At 60.1% G+C, this 15360-nt stretch overlaps 1 long non-coding RNA gene and 1 other non-coding gene across 5 annotated transcripts; one reads left to right on the top strand and one right to left on the bottom strand.

Annotated features, from left to right (window-relative positions):
• Positions 1-1367: 1367 nt before the first annotated feature.
• Positions 1368-14330, bottom strand: LOC141568791 (uncharacterized). Of its 4 annotated transcripts, none has more exons than XR_012491981.1 (3): positions 12067-14330; positions 4507-4681; positions 1368-3909 (listed from the first exon to the last, which is right to left on the bottom strand). It is a non-coding gene; the product is annotated as an uncharacterized LOC141568791 (long non-coding RNA). The 4 variants fall into 4 exon arrangements; XR_012491980.1 differs by lacking the exon at positions 12067-14330 and adding an exon at positions 11369-11499; XR_012491978.1 differs by lacking the exon at positions 12067-14330 and adding an exon at positions 9379-9559.
• Positions 11438-11540, top strand: LOC141569026 (U6 spliceosomal RNA). Its single transcript, XR_012492422.1, has one exon. It is a non-coding gene; the product is annotated as a U6 spliceosomal RNA (small nuclear RNA).
• Positions 14331-15360: the final 1030 nt, after the last annotated feature.

The following is a 15360-nucleotide window of genomic DNA, read 5'->3' as shown; positions in this document are numbered from 1 at the left end:
CAAGCTCACGTTATTTCACATTCATGTTTCATCCCTTCTTTGTTACGCAATTCCTGCACAGGTCCACCTCTAAGGCTGAGATTGGGAGCTTATAGCCCAGGCCTGTTCTCTCTCAGACCCCATCCAACCCCTCCCTCCCCTCCCCCTGGGCTGGGCGGACATTGGGGCTCTAATGGTCAGCCCTCCTACCGTGGGCTGTCTGATATCCAGGCCCTTTATTCCTTCCCCTCCAGCTGCTGACCTCAGCCCTGAACTGGAGGGGGAAGGAGCAAGAGGGGTCCCTGCTAAGCTCTGGGTGTCAGGGACCAAAGCCAGCCAATGCCAGGCAGGGCCAGACTCAAGCCGGAGCCCCCAGAGAACTCCCTCAGGCTCCCCTCCTGGGAGCCCCGCAGGTCCTTTGGACGGGGCAAGAAGGAAGGTGAGGCTGAAGGGAGACCAGGGGAAAAACAGGGGGCCCAGGGGCTGCGTGCCTGCGTGTCGGGGGAGGGTCTGGGAGAGGCATTGGTAGCCCCCCTGAAGAGGGCGGCTGTGGCTCAGGTCCCAGGGCAGTGGGCTGGACGGTGGGTGTAAAATGCTCTGAAAATGTTAACGGGGTGACTGGACTTTCTGCCTCTTCCCGAGCCTGTGGCACTGGGTGCGCAGGGCGGGCGCTGGGCACAACAAGGCCTCCAGGCCTGGCTCTGCTGTCAGGACCCTGCAGCGTGATCGGATCGCCACGGCAACACTCTCAGTCACGGGGCCGGGCGATTGGCGGAGTACAGAGGGGCAGGGGCTTGAGAGGCGATCCGGAGAGAGCTCACCCCGACTTCTGATCCGCGCAGGCCACAGGGGGCCCACGGGGACGCATGGGGTGGGGCTTCAGGCCTGGGCGTCCTCCTTGACTATTTGTCACATCCACATTCAGTCCACCAACTAACTTTGACGGCTGTGCCTTGGAAGTAGCCCCAGAACCCACCACTCCTCCCAGTTCCAGGGCTGCCACCGTGGCCCAGGCTATCTTCTGTCACCTAGATTACTGCCCTCACCTGGAGCCCAGGCTCTCTCTGCTTTGTGCTTCAGTCCACTCTCAACACAGCAGCCAGGGGTCTTGTAAAAGTAATGTCCCTTCTCCATCGTCCTGTTTCCCTCAGTGGAAGTCACGGTTCCTCTCCCCTCTACCACTCTGTCCCTGCACTCCCCACGACAGCCACCCCCACCTGCTGACTCACGACTGCCCCGGGGCCTTTGCACTTGCTGTCCCCCCCCCCCGCCCCCCCATGCCTATCTCTCACCTCCTTCCAGGCATTGCTGTAACATATCTCCTTCATGACCCCACCTTCCCCACGCTCCCTGCCATTTTTCTTCCATAGTCTTATCACCATCCCACATAGCTGATAATATACTCGTTTAATGTTTATTGTGTGAAAGCGCCATGGTGGCCAAGAGTTCGTCTTGTTCAGATCAGAGCAGGTGCTCAGTAAATAATTTAGACTAAGCAGGTGAATGAGGGTCTTTTCTCTTCTTCCTCCCACCAAGGGCATGAATCCCCTTGGGCGATTCTCTGAAAGGGGAACCGGCAAGGATTGGGCGACGGCCCACGTGCCCAGCACCATACTCTGAGTACCTCACTCCCAGAGAGCTCACTGCTGTGGGAGGACCGAGATGCCTCAGGGAGTCTTACCCTTCAAACACAGCCCCCCTCAGCTAAGAATTCTCTGGGCTCCAGCTGAGAATCTGCTAGGTGCTGGATTAGATGGAGGCCTGCTGCCGCCCTCAGCGCTCTGTCTGGTGGGAGACTGATGGGAAGGAGTGATGAGGGCCATGCAGTGGGTGAGTGCTGAGGCCAGGAGGAGGAGGAGGGTGGGCTGACCTTCCAGGGCGGGGTGTGCGCAAGGCCTCCCCATGGTCCCTGGGGGCCCCTGTGGTGTGACGCGTGCACCATGGACAGCAAGCATGTTTCCTGTGGTTCTGGGTATCAGACCTCACCCTGGAGAGCCCGCTTTCACAAACGAGGAACAGCTCAGACAGGGCAGCCCCCTGACTGAGATCACGCCACTAGTGCATGCGGGTTCCAGGTCTTTGATCCTGCTCTTTGCGGCTGAGAAGCCTGTACTCCTTCCAGGCACGGTGCCACTTCTCAGGCAGGAAGCCAGATGAGCATCCAAGGCTGCCCGGAATTGCGTCCAAATGTCAGGCCAACTGGCCTCCCTGTGTGCGTGGGCACCGGGAGAGGAGCTCTTTGCAGGGGGTGTGGCTTGGGCTGGCAGGGCAGCCATATGCTGCCAGCCTGGTGGGGAGCAGGGCACCAGCCACCCCAGCAGCCAGATGCTCCTGAGCCAGTCTGTGGCTCAAAGGCATTTCCTTCAGGAGACACAGCCACCTGGCCGTCTCCGGCTCAGCTCCAAAGTCAAGGGTTCCAGAGCTGTGTCAGCAAGGGGCCAGGCTGCACTGTCTTTCTGGCCCAGAGCATCTGGCCTGGAAGGGACATCTGGCCAACCCCACAGCCAGGCCATCCGTGGCCCCTTGGAACTCAGGGGCAAGGAGAGCCAAACGAGGGAAAGGCCATGCTCTTCTGTGTGCCCGCCAAGTGACAGAGTGTCCTTGGCATGGCCCGCCTGGCATTGCCCTCACCAGTGAGGCTTCCCAAGGGCAACCCCCAGGGCCCTGCTATGCCAGGGCTCCCTCTGCCAGGATGTATCTTCTCAAGCTGAGGGAGGAAAGGAGGAAGGGCCATGGCTGACCATGCCAAGCTGGTGGGAGGGGGAGGAGGGCAGTCCCTGCCCCTTGCCCAGGACATGCCCCCTGGACTGGCAGAGGCATCCAGCCTACTCTGTACCAGTTGGATCTACAGACTCGGCAAAGGGAGAAGCCTGAGAGAATATCCTTTTATAGCGGGGACACCAAGGCTCCGAGAGGGGACAGAGTGTATGTGTGCTCTGCGGGCACCAGGCTGAGGTCGGCTCCTCAGCTCCAGCCTGCAAGGCATGGCCGCTGTAGACGTGAGGCGCCATTTTCAAGTTCTGGTTAAGCCAGCTATCGGGCTCTGACTGGCGCCCACGCGTGCTTTTCTGCCATGGGATGAAAAAGGACGGCAGAGGAAAGGGGAGACCCGGGATCAAAGGGGACTCTCCTGCCAGAAGCGAGACATTTTGAGGCCCCAGCTGGGAATGGAGACACCAAGCGCAGCTGTGGTCCCACTGCTCCTCCCTGTACCGGATCCCCGGTCCCCACCCCCCTCTCTGATCGGTGGAGCTGCCCTTAGTCACCAAGGTCTTGAAGACACACGTGAAAACAGTGTCTTTGGCTTCTACCTGGGGGTTCAGACAAAGTCGTGAGGTGACCCTGGTCGTCTGGGCGGCCTCTCCCCAACCCGCCGGCAGGCTCTTCCCCTCCTGTACATGCAGTTGGGGAAACCTAGGCCCAAGAGACCACCATTGGCACTTCAGGGCTGAACTTCATTCCAGACGCAGAGGGGAGCCCCCACCTTCACCATCTCCATCAGCTGTCCTCTTCACTGGTCACGTGGCTTGGCCACACCCCTTCAAGGGCAGGAAGGAACAGCTTGTACTTGTAATGGTGACACAGAACAGATTCCCAAGGGGCAGGAGAGGTGAAAATGTCCCCAGGTTCCCTCCCATCGGGGCCAGAGAAGGTGTCATGGAGGGAAGGGTCTGGTCCCAAGATGGGGAGGAGGCACCTGGGCCGTGGGATCACCCCGAGCAAGGGCCCCTGGCGCGGAGGGTCCCCTGGGAGCCAGGAGCACGTTGAGTGGCAAGAAAGGCTGTTTGGAGGCCAGACCTGGTGGGCTCAGGGGGCAGGCTGAGGCAGGGAGACATGTCCGTGGGCTTTGAGCCTGAGGCTGACAGGAACACAGCGGAGCTTGTGGAAGCAGCTTTTCAGCAAGTGGCTTGGAGCTTTCTTGGAAGCAGGCTGAGTATAAATTATAAATAAACAAATGAGAACTCTGCAGCAGGGCGTGGGCCGGCAGGAAGAGGCGAGACTGGAGGCAGAGACCTCACTTAGGAGCTAGTACCCCCTTGAACTTAAACCCACCCACCCTCTCTCCGGCCCTGCCCCACTCCTGCCTCCTGCTGAGGGCATCACCTGGAGTCTGGGCTTAGGGGGCTGACCTTTGCCAGGCTGCTGGGGGAGGCCCAGGGCAGACCCCCACGTGGGGAGACCCACCCGACTCACACCAGCCAAGAGGTGCAGGCCTGAGTCTCCCTTGGACAAAAGCGGGGCCCAGTGGACACATCCATGTGGGAGGTGTCACCAAATGTTGGAAGGGAAAAAAATCCCATTTTCTTAGCTTTTTTTTTTCCTTTCTATTTTTTGATTATTTTTCTAGATGACTTCATTTCTAAGAAGGGTGTAGGGGACAGAAGGAGAACAGGGGGAGGGAGGACGCAGGCCCTGAGGAGGGCTGAAGAGGGGGCAGGAGCGAGGGACGAGGGGGGTGCCTGGCGCCCACGTCCCCTTGGGGAGAGTGGGGGCCGACCTGTCCAGACTGGACGCTGGCAGCATTACCTCCTAATCCCACGTGGCCCACTCGTCCAGCCAGGATTCGCAGGAGAAGGGCTTCTAGGAGCTTCTCTCTGGGGCATGACCTCCCTGCCACATGGCCAGAGACGAGAGCAACCCTCCAGTGAGGTCTCCTTACTCCACAAGCCGCTTGGAACCAGCAGAATCCACTCTGGCCAGCCTAGTGGAAAGGGAAGTTATTGCAGGATGTTAGGGTCAGAGAATCTTCTGAAGAGCCATGGCGGCACCCGGTGGGCACACACCCAGGAACAACCACACAAGCACCTGGCCTCCGCCACTCGGCACAGACCCGCAGCCCACACTGGCACAGCACTGCTGTCCCAAAAGCCAAGCAGCTCTGCCACCGCTCTCGATGGAAAACAGATTCAGGGGCATTTGTTTCCTGGTGTTGTTAACTTCTAAGTCAGTCTGCTTGGGTGTCTGTGGTTGGAGGAGCCCAGGTCACATGCCCACACTCCAGCTGCAAGGGAGTCAGGGCACACAGGCTCTGACTTCTGCCTTAAGAAGGTGGGACTGTGTACGGCAGGAAATGCCCCAGCGAGGTACAGTCACCCCAGAACCCCCTTAGCTTCCAAAGGGCTTTTCCAGCCCAAATTCCCGGGAGCTGCTGAGCTCTGAGACTGAACCTGTTCCAGGCCCCTCTCCCCACCTCCAGGGGCTGCCAGCAACCTCTGCATTCCTTGGCTTGTGGGTACAATGTCTGCCTCCAACTTCACGAGTCTGAGTCTCAAATCTCCGTCTGCCTGACACTTGACATTGGATTTAGGGCCCAATCTAATCCAGGATGATCTCATCTCAAGATCCTTTACTTTGTTATATATATAAGAGTCTGCAAAGACTCTTATTCCAAGAAAGGTCACGTTCTGAGGTTCCACGTGGACACATCTTTTGGGAGCCGTCATTCAATCACTCCCAATGGCATAAGAAATGGGCACAGAGCAGAGGTGGGGGAGGGAGGGGAGAGAGGCAAGACGGGGGGTGGCAAGTGGGAAGGAGAAGCCAGCAGCCCCCAGCACGGCGTCCATGGGAGTGGGACTGTCTGACCTTCTTAGTTACTTAAATCCCAAGTCAGCTTGTGGCTATGCAGACGGGGTTTTCTGCCACCTCTGGTCTCCTCACTGTCACCTCTTCCCCAAGGCCAGGGGTGTCCCCAATTCTAGGCACCACGAGCACCCCATCGCCTTGAGCCCCCGTCTCCCCTGCACCTCAGAACCCTAGGATCTCTGAGTCCAGGAGGCAGGAGAGGTCAGCCTCTCTCAGGTGTCCTCTGCACACGCAGGAGGGTGGGTCCCACAAGCCCCTTTGCTCCCCATCGCTGAAAGCCCCTCTTTATCTCCTCCCCAAATCTCCCCTGTTGGAGTTTAAGCCATTTCTTCTGACGGGGCTCATTCCTACCCTTGGCAGCAAAAGCTCTGAGAGATGGGGAACCTTCAAGGCACAGGTCAGAACCGGAATATAAAAAGGTCTCATACAACTTTCTCCCACATCGTCTTGTCGGATACTCAGGTCTTCCTGTGAAGCAGGTACTGATCCCATTTTAGAGATGAGGAGCCTGAGGCTGCACCAAACGTATGACTTGCCTAAGTTCATACAGACAAACCTGAGACTTGAACCTCAAACATCCAACTCCAGCTTTGAACGCTCTTCCCACCAACTCCACCACACTGGGCTCAGTCCCAAGAAGAATCCCATCCACATCAGGGCTTGAATCCTCCTCGAGACAGGGAACTCACCACCTAACGCTGAATTCCACCAACAGGTCCAGGGGTCAGGGGAGCCTCGTTCACTGAGGGGGGTCCTGCCTCCTCCATGTAACTCGGCCTCCACAGCCTTGGCAGTGGCAGTGCCTCCCGCCCCCAGTCTTCTCCAGCACAAATTTCTCCACTGCTTTTCCTTTCTTGAAAAGCGGGGCTCTGGCCCCACTCCAGGTCACGCTCCCGAGAGGGTTTCTGGCCTCTTGGGGCCCAGCTTACAATGTCAAGGATACAAGGTCCTTGGGTCGTGAGGAGCTGTGAGGGCGGGTGGACAGGTGTCCCTGGCACCATACCCAAGTCAGGCGGGACTCAGGGCACGACTGTGCCCGTGATAGAGGTGACAGTCTCTCTGCCGAGGACCAGCATCTGAAGGCAAGGCCTGGTCATCTGGCCACATGGCCGCCTCTAGCTGGGGCCACCACGGACCCTCCTAGGCAGAGGCTGTCACCCTACCATCGCACAACAGCGATGTGACACTTTGGAAAAGAAAAGAAACAAAGCAGTCACCAACAAGCGGAGAGGCTAACAGCTGAGCTGAGTCACTGCGGGAGGGTGGAGGCGGCTATGGGGGTGGGATGGGGGCTGCCCGGGATGGGAGGGAGGGGAGAGGGGACACAGCGCCCGCCTGGCACCCTCCCCTGGTCTTCTGGAGCTGTGGGGGTGAGGCACTGGCTGTGTCTGCAGCGGGTGTGAAGACCAGGAGCCGGGGTGGGGGCTGTGCAGCCAGCAGGCCCGGGCTCCACTGCAGCCACTCAGCTGCCCGCAGACCTCAACCAGCCACTGAACCCTTCTAAGCCCCGTCTCCTGTCCCGTCTAATGGGGTCATGGCCGCCTCCTCAGCTGGAGGACACAGTGCTAAGAGCTCGGGGCAGCACCCAACACAGGACAGCGGCTGGGCCAGGCCTTGGGGTTCTGCTCACTGTCATTACGAACGAGAAGCCTTTGGGGTCCCCAGAGCAGGATTCTGGGGGGTGCTGTGAGTGGTTCCCGAGACTGTCGGTGGCCCTGGGCTCGTTCCTTGCCGCCTTTCCCACACCTCCCCCTTCCACGGCCCCAGTGCCCCTGGGGGCCAGGGTCTGATGGGCTGGGCCTTGGGGCAGCCAGGCCAGGGGGGTGTCCGACCTCAGCTGACATCCTGCCCAGGAGCCCAGCCCCCATGACCTGACAGGACCCACCCCACGTGGCTCCCACTGAGGTTGGATGGAGCTCCCAGAGCTGGAGTGACCTTGTCTGACACAGCACTACCCTAACCTCTCTGGGAGCCACAGCCGGCTGCAGAGCGCACGGCAGAGGCACTGCCCACGTGCCCTGGATGGGCCTGGCAGACTGCGCTGGCAGGAGGTCCCTGCAGATGGCAGGCATCTGTTTGCTGGGGACGCCCCCATTCTGCTGGAGCTCCGGGTTGGGGAGCTGGAGGCGCCCTGCAGATGACCGAAGCTCACTCTTTCAGGCCCCAAGGCCCTAAGAGGGAAGCGACTTGCCCAAGGCCACCCAGCCAGTAGCAACGGTGGGGAGAGGGGATCCCTGCCCCGACCAGGGCCCCAGGGCCCAGCACCCCCTCACGGTGGGGTCAGGTGTCCCGGAGCCCCTTACCAGAACCAGCGTCAGGGGCCTCACCCAGACTGGGAGCCTTGCGATCCCAGCACCCCTCCCTCCTTAACACTCCCCACTCCCCACCAGCAGGCACCTGCCTTCCCACCCCCACGCTCCGCTCCGGCGGGAAGGGGTTCCTATGGCGCCCCGTCCTCCGCACACACTTAGCTCACTGGCAGCCCATCTGCCCCAGCCCGTCAGCAGCAGATGCCGCCACACACAGCAGTGCCTGAACACTGCCAGCCAGGCACGGTGGGGGGGGCTCACACTGAGCTGGGGCAGGGGCCCCTCATCCCAGGCGAGGACAGGTGGTGGTCCAGCCCCCAGCCAGCCCCCAGGGTGAGGACCAGGCTGTCAGAGGGACTGAGTTCAGAGTTCCCCTCGCAGAGCCCCCACTCCCAGGGCTCTGGCTGCCCGGACGGAGTGGGTGGGCGGCTCCATAGCAGGCTGCACCCCTGGAGGCAGGGCTGTGAGCTCCCTGGGGAAGGCCCAAAGTGTGGTGGTGCTGCACCCCAAGGAGGTTGGTGGAGCTGCAGACAGACCCCACGGGGTCTGCCAGTGTCCAAAGGGCATGTGAAGGCTTGTGGAAGAGGGTCCAGAGCTTCCAGCCCTGCACATGGGTCAGACCCTGGCTGGGGCAGGCGCTTCACTCTCGGCCCCCCACAGTGCCCCGGCCTCCTGGGCCCCAGGCCCCACTCCAGATCCCTCCTCTACCTCTTGTGACTTCTTACTACTAATGGGGGCAGGTGGCAGAGCAGGATTGGGGACCCTAGGGCTGGCCTCACTCCTAGGGTGAGAGTACAGCCTGTCCCCATTGGAGTCTTGCTAAAGCAAAACAAAGCAACATCTGAGGGGAGCAGAGGCTGCTGGGGGCGTGAGCGTGTGTGTGTGTGTGTGTGTGTGTGTGTGTGTGTGTGTGTGTGTCTGCATGCTGGCCCCGCACCGCCAGGGTGCTGGGGGGTGGTGGCTGCAGGGCCTGGGGTGCCCAGCGTGGGCAGGGCCTGGAACTGTGGCCAAGATAGTTCCTGGACCCCCTGGTACCTGGATCCACTGACCCTTTCCGGGATGCACGTGGCCAGCTGGCAAAGAGCCTCGTTTCCATGGCAGCCACCTCAGCCCTGGGCCAGGGAGGAGGGCTGGCGAGGACCCCAAGAGCCCTCCCCGCCCCAGGGGCAGAGCTGTGCAGCCCATGAGTGCCCCGCTGAGCACTGGAGGGCCAGCCGCACGTGGGGGAGGGGCCTGGGAGGGAAATGCTGGTGGGCTGCGGGGCGCCGATGTGGGCCAGTGCACACACATTCTCCCGTCCCCAGCCAGGAGAAGAAACTGGCCAAGCCTGGAGTCCTCCGGACTCTGGTTTGACATTAGGCAGGGTTTCCTGATTCTGGGAAGAATGAGAACACTTCAGTGATGGGCACGCAGGGCGGCCGCTGCCGAGCCCTCGAGCCGAGTCCCGCGAGAGGTGAGGGGGGAGAGCTGAACGGGGTCTCAGGGCCCGTGTGAGCCAGCCTACCTGGGGCAGACGGATGGGTGTGTGGGCGAGACTTCTGGGGCCTCCACTAGCTGAACACCCAGAAGCCATGAAAACCAAAACTCACTCCCAGGCCCGGCAGCTCCCCTGTACCCTCTCCCAGCACCCCCGCAGTGCGGGGCCAGTGTGCAGACACGCACGCACCGCACGCTCACACCCCCGGCCGCCTCTGCTCCCCTCACATCTTGCGTTTGTTTTGCTTCAGCAGGACTCGAACGGGGACAGGCTGCACTCTCCCAATTGGCAGCTTCCACTGATCCCCCCACGGAGGTGCCATATGTCAGTGTCATGAATAAGCACAGGCCCCACGGCTGGGGGGCTGGGAAGTGGCAGCTGCCAATCACCGCTCAGTAGATGCGGCAGGGCCATCACAGGGTGGGGACCAGCTCCACGGGAGGGGTGGGCCAGGCGGGGGACAGCGTGGGTAAATCAGGGCAATAGTTTGGGGTCAGACTATGGTCACCAGTCCTCATGAGGGACCCAGGCAGCCAGAGTGCTTTCCTGAAAACATAAAAGAAACCCTAAAAGGCATGGGGGTGCCAGAGTCCCCGGCCGGCGGCCACCTCCTCTAGGATGCCCTTCTCCTGCAGGGACACACCCCTCATTCCAGTGCCTCTGCCCAGCAGGTGCTCCACCTCAGCCCCCTACCAGTGAGTTGGGGACCAAGGCTTCACCCACAGGAGGAGGGGACCGGAACTCAGCCAGCACCTGCAGTGGGCCAGCACGGCTCACTCTCAGCGCACTCCTGGGAACCACGACTACTAGCCCCTTTCTACAGGTGAGAGACTGTCTCCAAGTCCTACAGCTCGGAATGGCAGAGCCCGCTTCTGCTCGTGTGCCAGTTCACTGCCAAAGGCTCTGAGCACTGGGCCCGGCGTGTGGCTCTGTGCCTGGTGCCCCGACCAGACCCCACCCTGGGACCTGGCGACGCCTCCTTCATATCCCTGCCCTGCCCAGGCCCCTGCAGGGCTAACGCTTCCCTCCTCGCTGCTGTAAAGATGCTCGTACCATACTGGACCCTGCAGAGACCACAAGTCAGGGACACCTGTCTGCACATTTCTCCCTCCCCAGCACTGTCCCACCCCGACCAGCAGTCAGGCCTGCCCTGGCAGGTGGTTTTGGAATGAATGAACGAATGCAAGGTGGGCTGCGAGTGCCTTGTGCGTGACTGCAGAGCTGTGTGCCCGCTCTGGGTGCCCCAGGCTCCTTCCCTCATTCCCGGCCCTGCTGGAGGCTGAGGCAGCGACCAACCGGATTGGATCATCCGCCTGGGGTTAATTGGCTGTCCCTCGCTGCCAGCATGATGGATCCTGCTTGACATTTCCCTAGATAGTTAATTGATACCCAAGTAATTTGTCATGGAGACCTTGTTATATGCCAACTGGGTCCCCTAAGCCGTCAGCGTCTGTGCCCCAGAAACAAGATTGGCAAGTTAATAATGGAACCTTAATCATGCCATTCCCTGCTGGCACTAGAAGAGAATTACCCAGAGACAAGATTGGGGTACGGCTGGGAAGAGGTGATGGAGAGATTCTGGGGCCACAGCACGTCCCGAGAAGGTCCCCTCCCCTCAGTTTCCCCGACCAGTATGCCTTCTTCCCGTGACAGTGCTGACTGCCCACTGAGAAATCCCTCCAAGGTGGACAGGGGCTGAGTGGACTCCCTGCCCCCCAGCTGGGCACGTGCCCCCTCCAATAATCATGGTCAAACCAGGCGGCCGGAACCGAGGGGTGTGGCCTGGGGCTCCGTTGGAGCTTTTGGGATAGAGGGCACGCTCCCCGGGAACACTACAGGCAGAAAACAAGCCTGGGGCTGCTGCCGGCCATCCAACCCCCAGAGGGGAGAGGACCTCTGGGATGCCACCAACACCGAGGGACAGAGCAGGTGCCCCCAGCCAGCTCTGCCCCCAGAGTAAACGGACAAGGCCTGTTTTTGCTTAAAGTGGTTAAGGTGGTTTCTGGAGAGTTCTCACCTCAGATGTCTACAGGGGCTTACCCCAGGACTCACGCCTGTGTGGGGTCTGCTCACAATAGCTACAGAGGCGCTCGCTTTGGAAGTGCGTGCACGAAACTGGAACGATACAGAGGTTAGCATGGCCCCCACACGAGGATGACACCCCAACTCATGAAGCACCCGTATTTCTTATAAACTATATTATCAGGAGGTCTAGAGTGGCTGTCAACAGGAATTCAATAACCTGCTTAACTGGGATTTTAAAAAAAAGTTGAGAGTGGAGCCAGCAGTGACAACAGAATCGAGAACTTCTAAATTTGGAGGGGTCAGCTAGGGCACTGCACACTACATCTGTACTCAGGACAGATACGACATCTGTGGGTCCCAGTGTAACAGGAAAATACACAGCTTGTCTAAAAATCATTAAAATAGATTAATGAATGAAAAAAATAAAGCTACGGAGGAGCGCCTGGGCAGGAGACAGCCAGGTGCAGCGAAGCCCGGACAGGGGGCGGGGGTCCTGAGCGTGGCCAGCGTCTGCCCAGGGTGGGGGGGGACAGGGCGGAAGCGGAGTACAGCTAGAGCAGAGGCTCCGCCTTCTCTCTGGCCACAGGCAGGCCACCAGCCCGGCACTGGCTTCAGCACCACGGACAGCGGTGGCCTCACCGCCCGCACCACTGGGGCCCAGAGGAGGGAATGCGGGGTCTCCCACCATACCTGGATTCTGACGTCATGAAACGTGACAATGCAGTTCATCCTGAGGCCGTTGACAGACACCCGAAAGACAGACATCATGGTGTCCTTGTGCCTTAGAGACAAGGGTTCTTCCGGGTAAACAAAAAACTGCCACTTTTCCAGGTCTCCTCGCTGGAAGATCAATGGGGCACTGGTTTCCGGGATGGGGCGGGGGTGGGGCTGTAGCTCCATCCACGTGCTCTCAAGAGGCCACTAGGTGATGCACGCCATTGAAACAAGGGAGCAGCCCAAACAGGAGCACACGCGACCATGAAGGAGGGGACTGGACACAGGTGAGGGTGGAGGGAGGTCCTTGGTGATGGGTGTGCAGCAGGTGCAGCACACCCGAGACAGGTGGGGACGGGGGTGGCTCTGCACTGGTATCTTTGCTGGGCAACACGTTACCCAGAACAAAGACTGGTTATCTCAGTGCCTGAGGGGTAGGCGCCTGGGAGCAGGTCGGCTGGCTGGTTCTGGCTCGGCGTCTCTCAGGAGGTGGCACTCAGGACGACAGCCAGGGCTGAGGGCACCTGAAGGCTTGACCAGGACTGGAGGATGCACTTCCAAGATGGCTCCTTCACATGCGGAAGGGCAGGTGGGCTCAGTTCGCTGCCATGGGGACTTCATAGAGCAGCTTATGGCACGGCCACTGATGCCCAAGGGGACGATAAGGGGGGGCACCATCCAAAGTCACGATGTGTTTTATGGTCCAGTATCAGAACAACACAGCCTCACTCCTGCACCTCCATTGGTCATACAGACCGATGTGGCCAGACGACCACACGAAGCCCAGGGCCACGCACCACTGGGGGCCATCTCAGAAGCTGCCACGGGCTTTAAGAGAAAACAAATTCATAGGTGGCCTGATGTTTTTAATGTGCCAAAGAGATTTGTATTTCCATTGAGGGTTTGGGGGTGTTAATAATGGGTACACAGAAAATAAACCAAACATAAAACTTGAGGCAATTATTAAGTCCAAGAAAAACAAGAGGTTTACAAGAAAGGAGATATAATTACAGTATATTCTCAGCTGTGCATAGTATGTGCAAAGAAATACTGATGCTCTCAATTCTGATTCAACCAAAACGTGTATGGGGAGGGGGAGTGTGGGAGGGGCTCCATGTGAGGGAACAAACTCTCAGCCCCCCACAGCAGGAAGCCAAAGGGGAATTTCTGAACCTGAAGAAAAAGAGCACCATTAGAATGCTATTTAGAAGTAAATGCAAAAACCCCAAACAAACCAGAACAAAAATTTTACCTCTGAGAAGGGGAATCAGGAGTGGGGTGGGTAGGTAAGGAGCTGCTGGTTTCTCATTACAAGTCTTAACGGAGACTTACTACAAAACCACGCCAGCCCGTCCTCCACCCCCCCAGCTCTCCTGCACTCTCAGGAAAGGGCCTAGGTGTCTGTGTCCCGTTCCAGGGCAGGACACCTGCACCCTGGGTTTGGGTCTTCCCCAGCCACGACCCTCCATCATTTCCCCAATTTGCCTGAGTCACTCGAGGTCTGCTTGTCTGTCTCCGACCACACCCTCCCCCATCAGCACACTTCCCCGCCCCTGTCCCCACTGGGTGGGGAGGAAGCAGACGGGGCCCAGCCCTGACCACAGCACCAGCTGTGCCCTGGCCCCTGCGGCCTGCGCTCCTCACTGCCCCCAGCACCACCCACGGTGGTGAGATGCTGGGAGTCACTCCTGCTTCCCAGGAGGTGAACTGGGGATACAGGGCCTCCTCCATCATTTCCATGACACGCTGCCTAATGACCCAGTGTGCTATTCATTTGGATGTCAGTGCCTTTAATTAATAATGTGGTAAAACTCCACGCAGGGCCTGGCCAGGGCAGGGCGGCAGGGACTGCTGGGGTGGGGCGGGCCAGACCGGTGAGGACCCCTCCCCACACGTACACCCCCAGCAAGCTCACAGGACTCAGCTGGGAGCCAGGGCCCTGATCCCTTGTGGCCGGCTGTTCTCACTCCACAGTGCAGCCCCTTCAGGGGCCCTTCCAGGAGGAGGCAGGAATACAGACACTGAGGAGGGTGTGTGTATCAGGGCCTAAGTCAGGGCAGGTTCCCCTAAGCCCAGGAGGAGGGGTGAGGTTTGGCGGGAGGGGCCAAGGAGCCAGCTCAGACCAGGCTCAAGCAGGCCAGAGGGGTGGGAGTAGGGGAGGGTCCTGGGGACAGCCAGGACCACGCCTGCGGGGAGGGGTGACCTGATGGGGTAGGGCCACTCCTGGCCCTGGGTACACCCCACCCCCCCACCCCCCCACCCCCCACCCCCCACCCCCCACCCCCCGTTCCTGATGGCCCCAAGAGGGGAGGGGAGTGCAGGCAGGCTGGGGTCCCCAAGGCGGGAGCCTGAGGGGCCTGGCTGCGACCTGCAAAGGTCAGGCCAACCTCCTTCCTGGGACGGCTCCCTGCCTCGTAGCCCCTGGGTAGGGTGCTGACCTAGGGAAGGGCCCAGGGGCCACCGCGGTGACATGAACACCTACTTGGGTCCAGCTTGAATTATTGAGTGGTCAGGACTTATTCTTGGCTCCGGCCGGGCTGCGGCCTGCGGACATGGACGTCACCTAGGCCCTATTTTTACAGATCTGTGGAAGGAGCTGAGATGCCACCCCACTTAGGGCCCCAATACGCTTTTCTGAATGGGAGCAAGGGGCAGGGCAGAGCAGGCTGGAGGGGGTGGAGGTGGGCAGGACGCGCTGCTCCGAAGCCCCCGCCCGCTGCTTTCCAGGTCTCCCAGGAATGAGCCGGGCCAGCAGGCCCAGGCCCCACCCCAGCCCCACCCACACCCTGCCACCAACCCTCCACTTGAACCCCCAGCCTGGCTCACTCCCAAACCCTGCACCCCACTCCCCCATGCCAGGTCCCCTCCGAGCTCTGGGGTGTATCCACGCCCACTGTGTCTCAGCAAGCCACTCTGCCTCATCCCCGATGCGACCATGGTGTGGCCAGGAGACAGGGCCAAGGGCTCTGGAGGGTCTCTCCCTTGAGTCTGTAGCCAAAACTCTGGTCCCTTTAGGGTTCAGGCCCCACCCCACCAGGCTTCCTCGCCAGGGTTACCCCCACTCAGCCCGCCCGGTACCCTACACTGCCTCTGCTGTTCTCCAGTGACTCTCCCGTAGTTTCTGATGGGGTAGGATTTGCACCTTTTGGGGCCTGTGTGCTGGGGAGAGCTGGAAGCACTTGACCGAGCCCTGAACTTCCGTGAATCCTGTAGGGGACTCTGCCCTCCCAGCCCCCATCCTGAGCCAGGGTCACAGTTGGGGCACCTTGG

Source organism: Rhinolophus sinicus, linkage group LG15, assembly GCF_036562045.2.
Source record: "Rhinolophus sinicus isolate RSC01 linkage group LG15, ASM3656204v1, whole genome shotgun sequence".
Classification (NCBI taxonomy): domain Eukaryota; kingdom Metazoa; phylum Chordata; class Mammalia; order Chiroptera; family Rhinolophidae; genus Rhinolophus; species Rhinolophus sinicus.
This window is presented reverse-complemented; position numbering and strand designations above follow the sequence as displayed.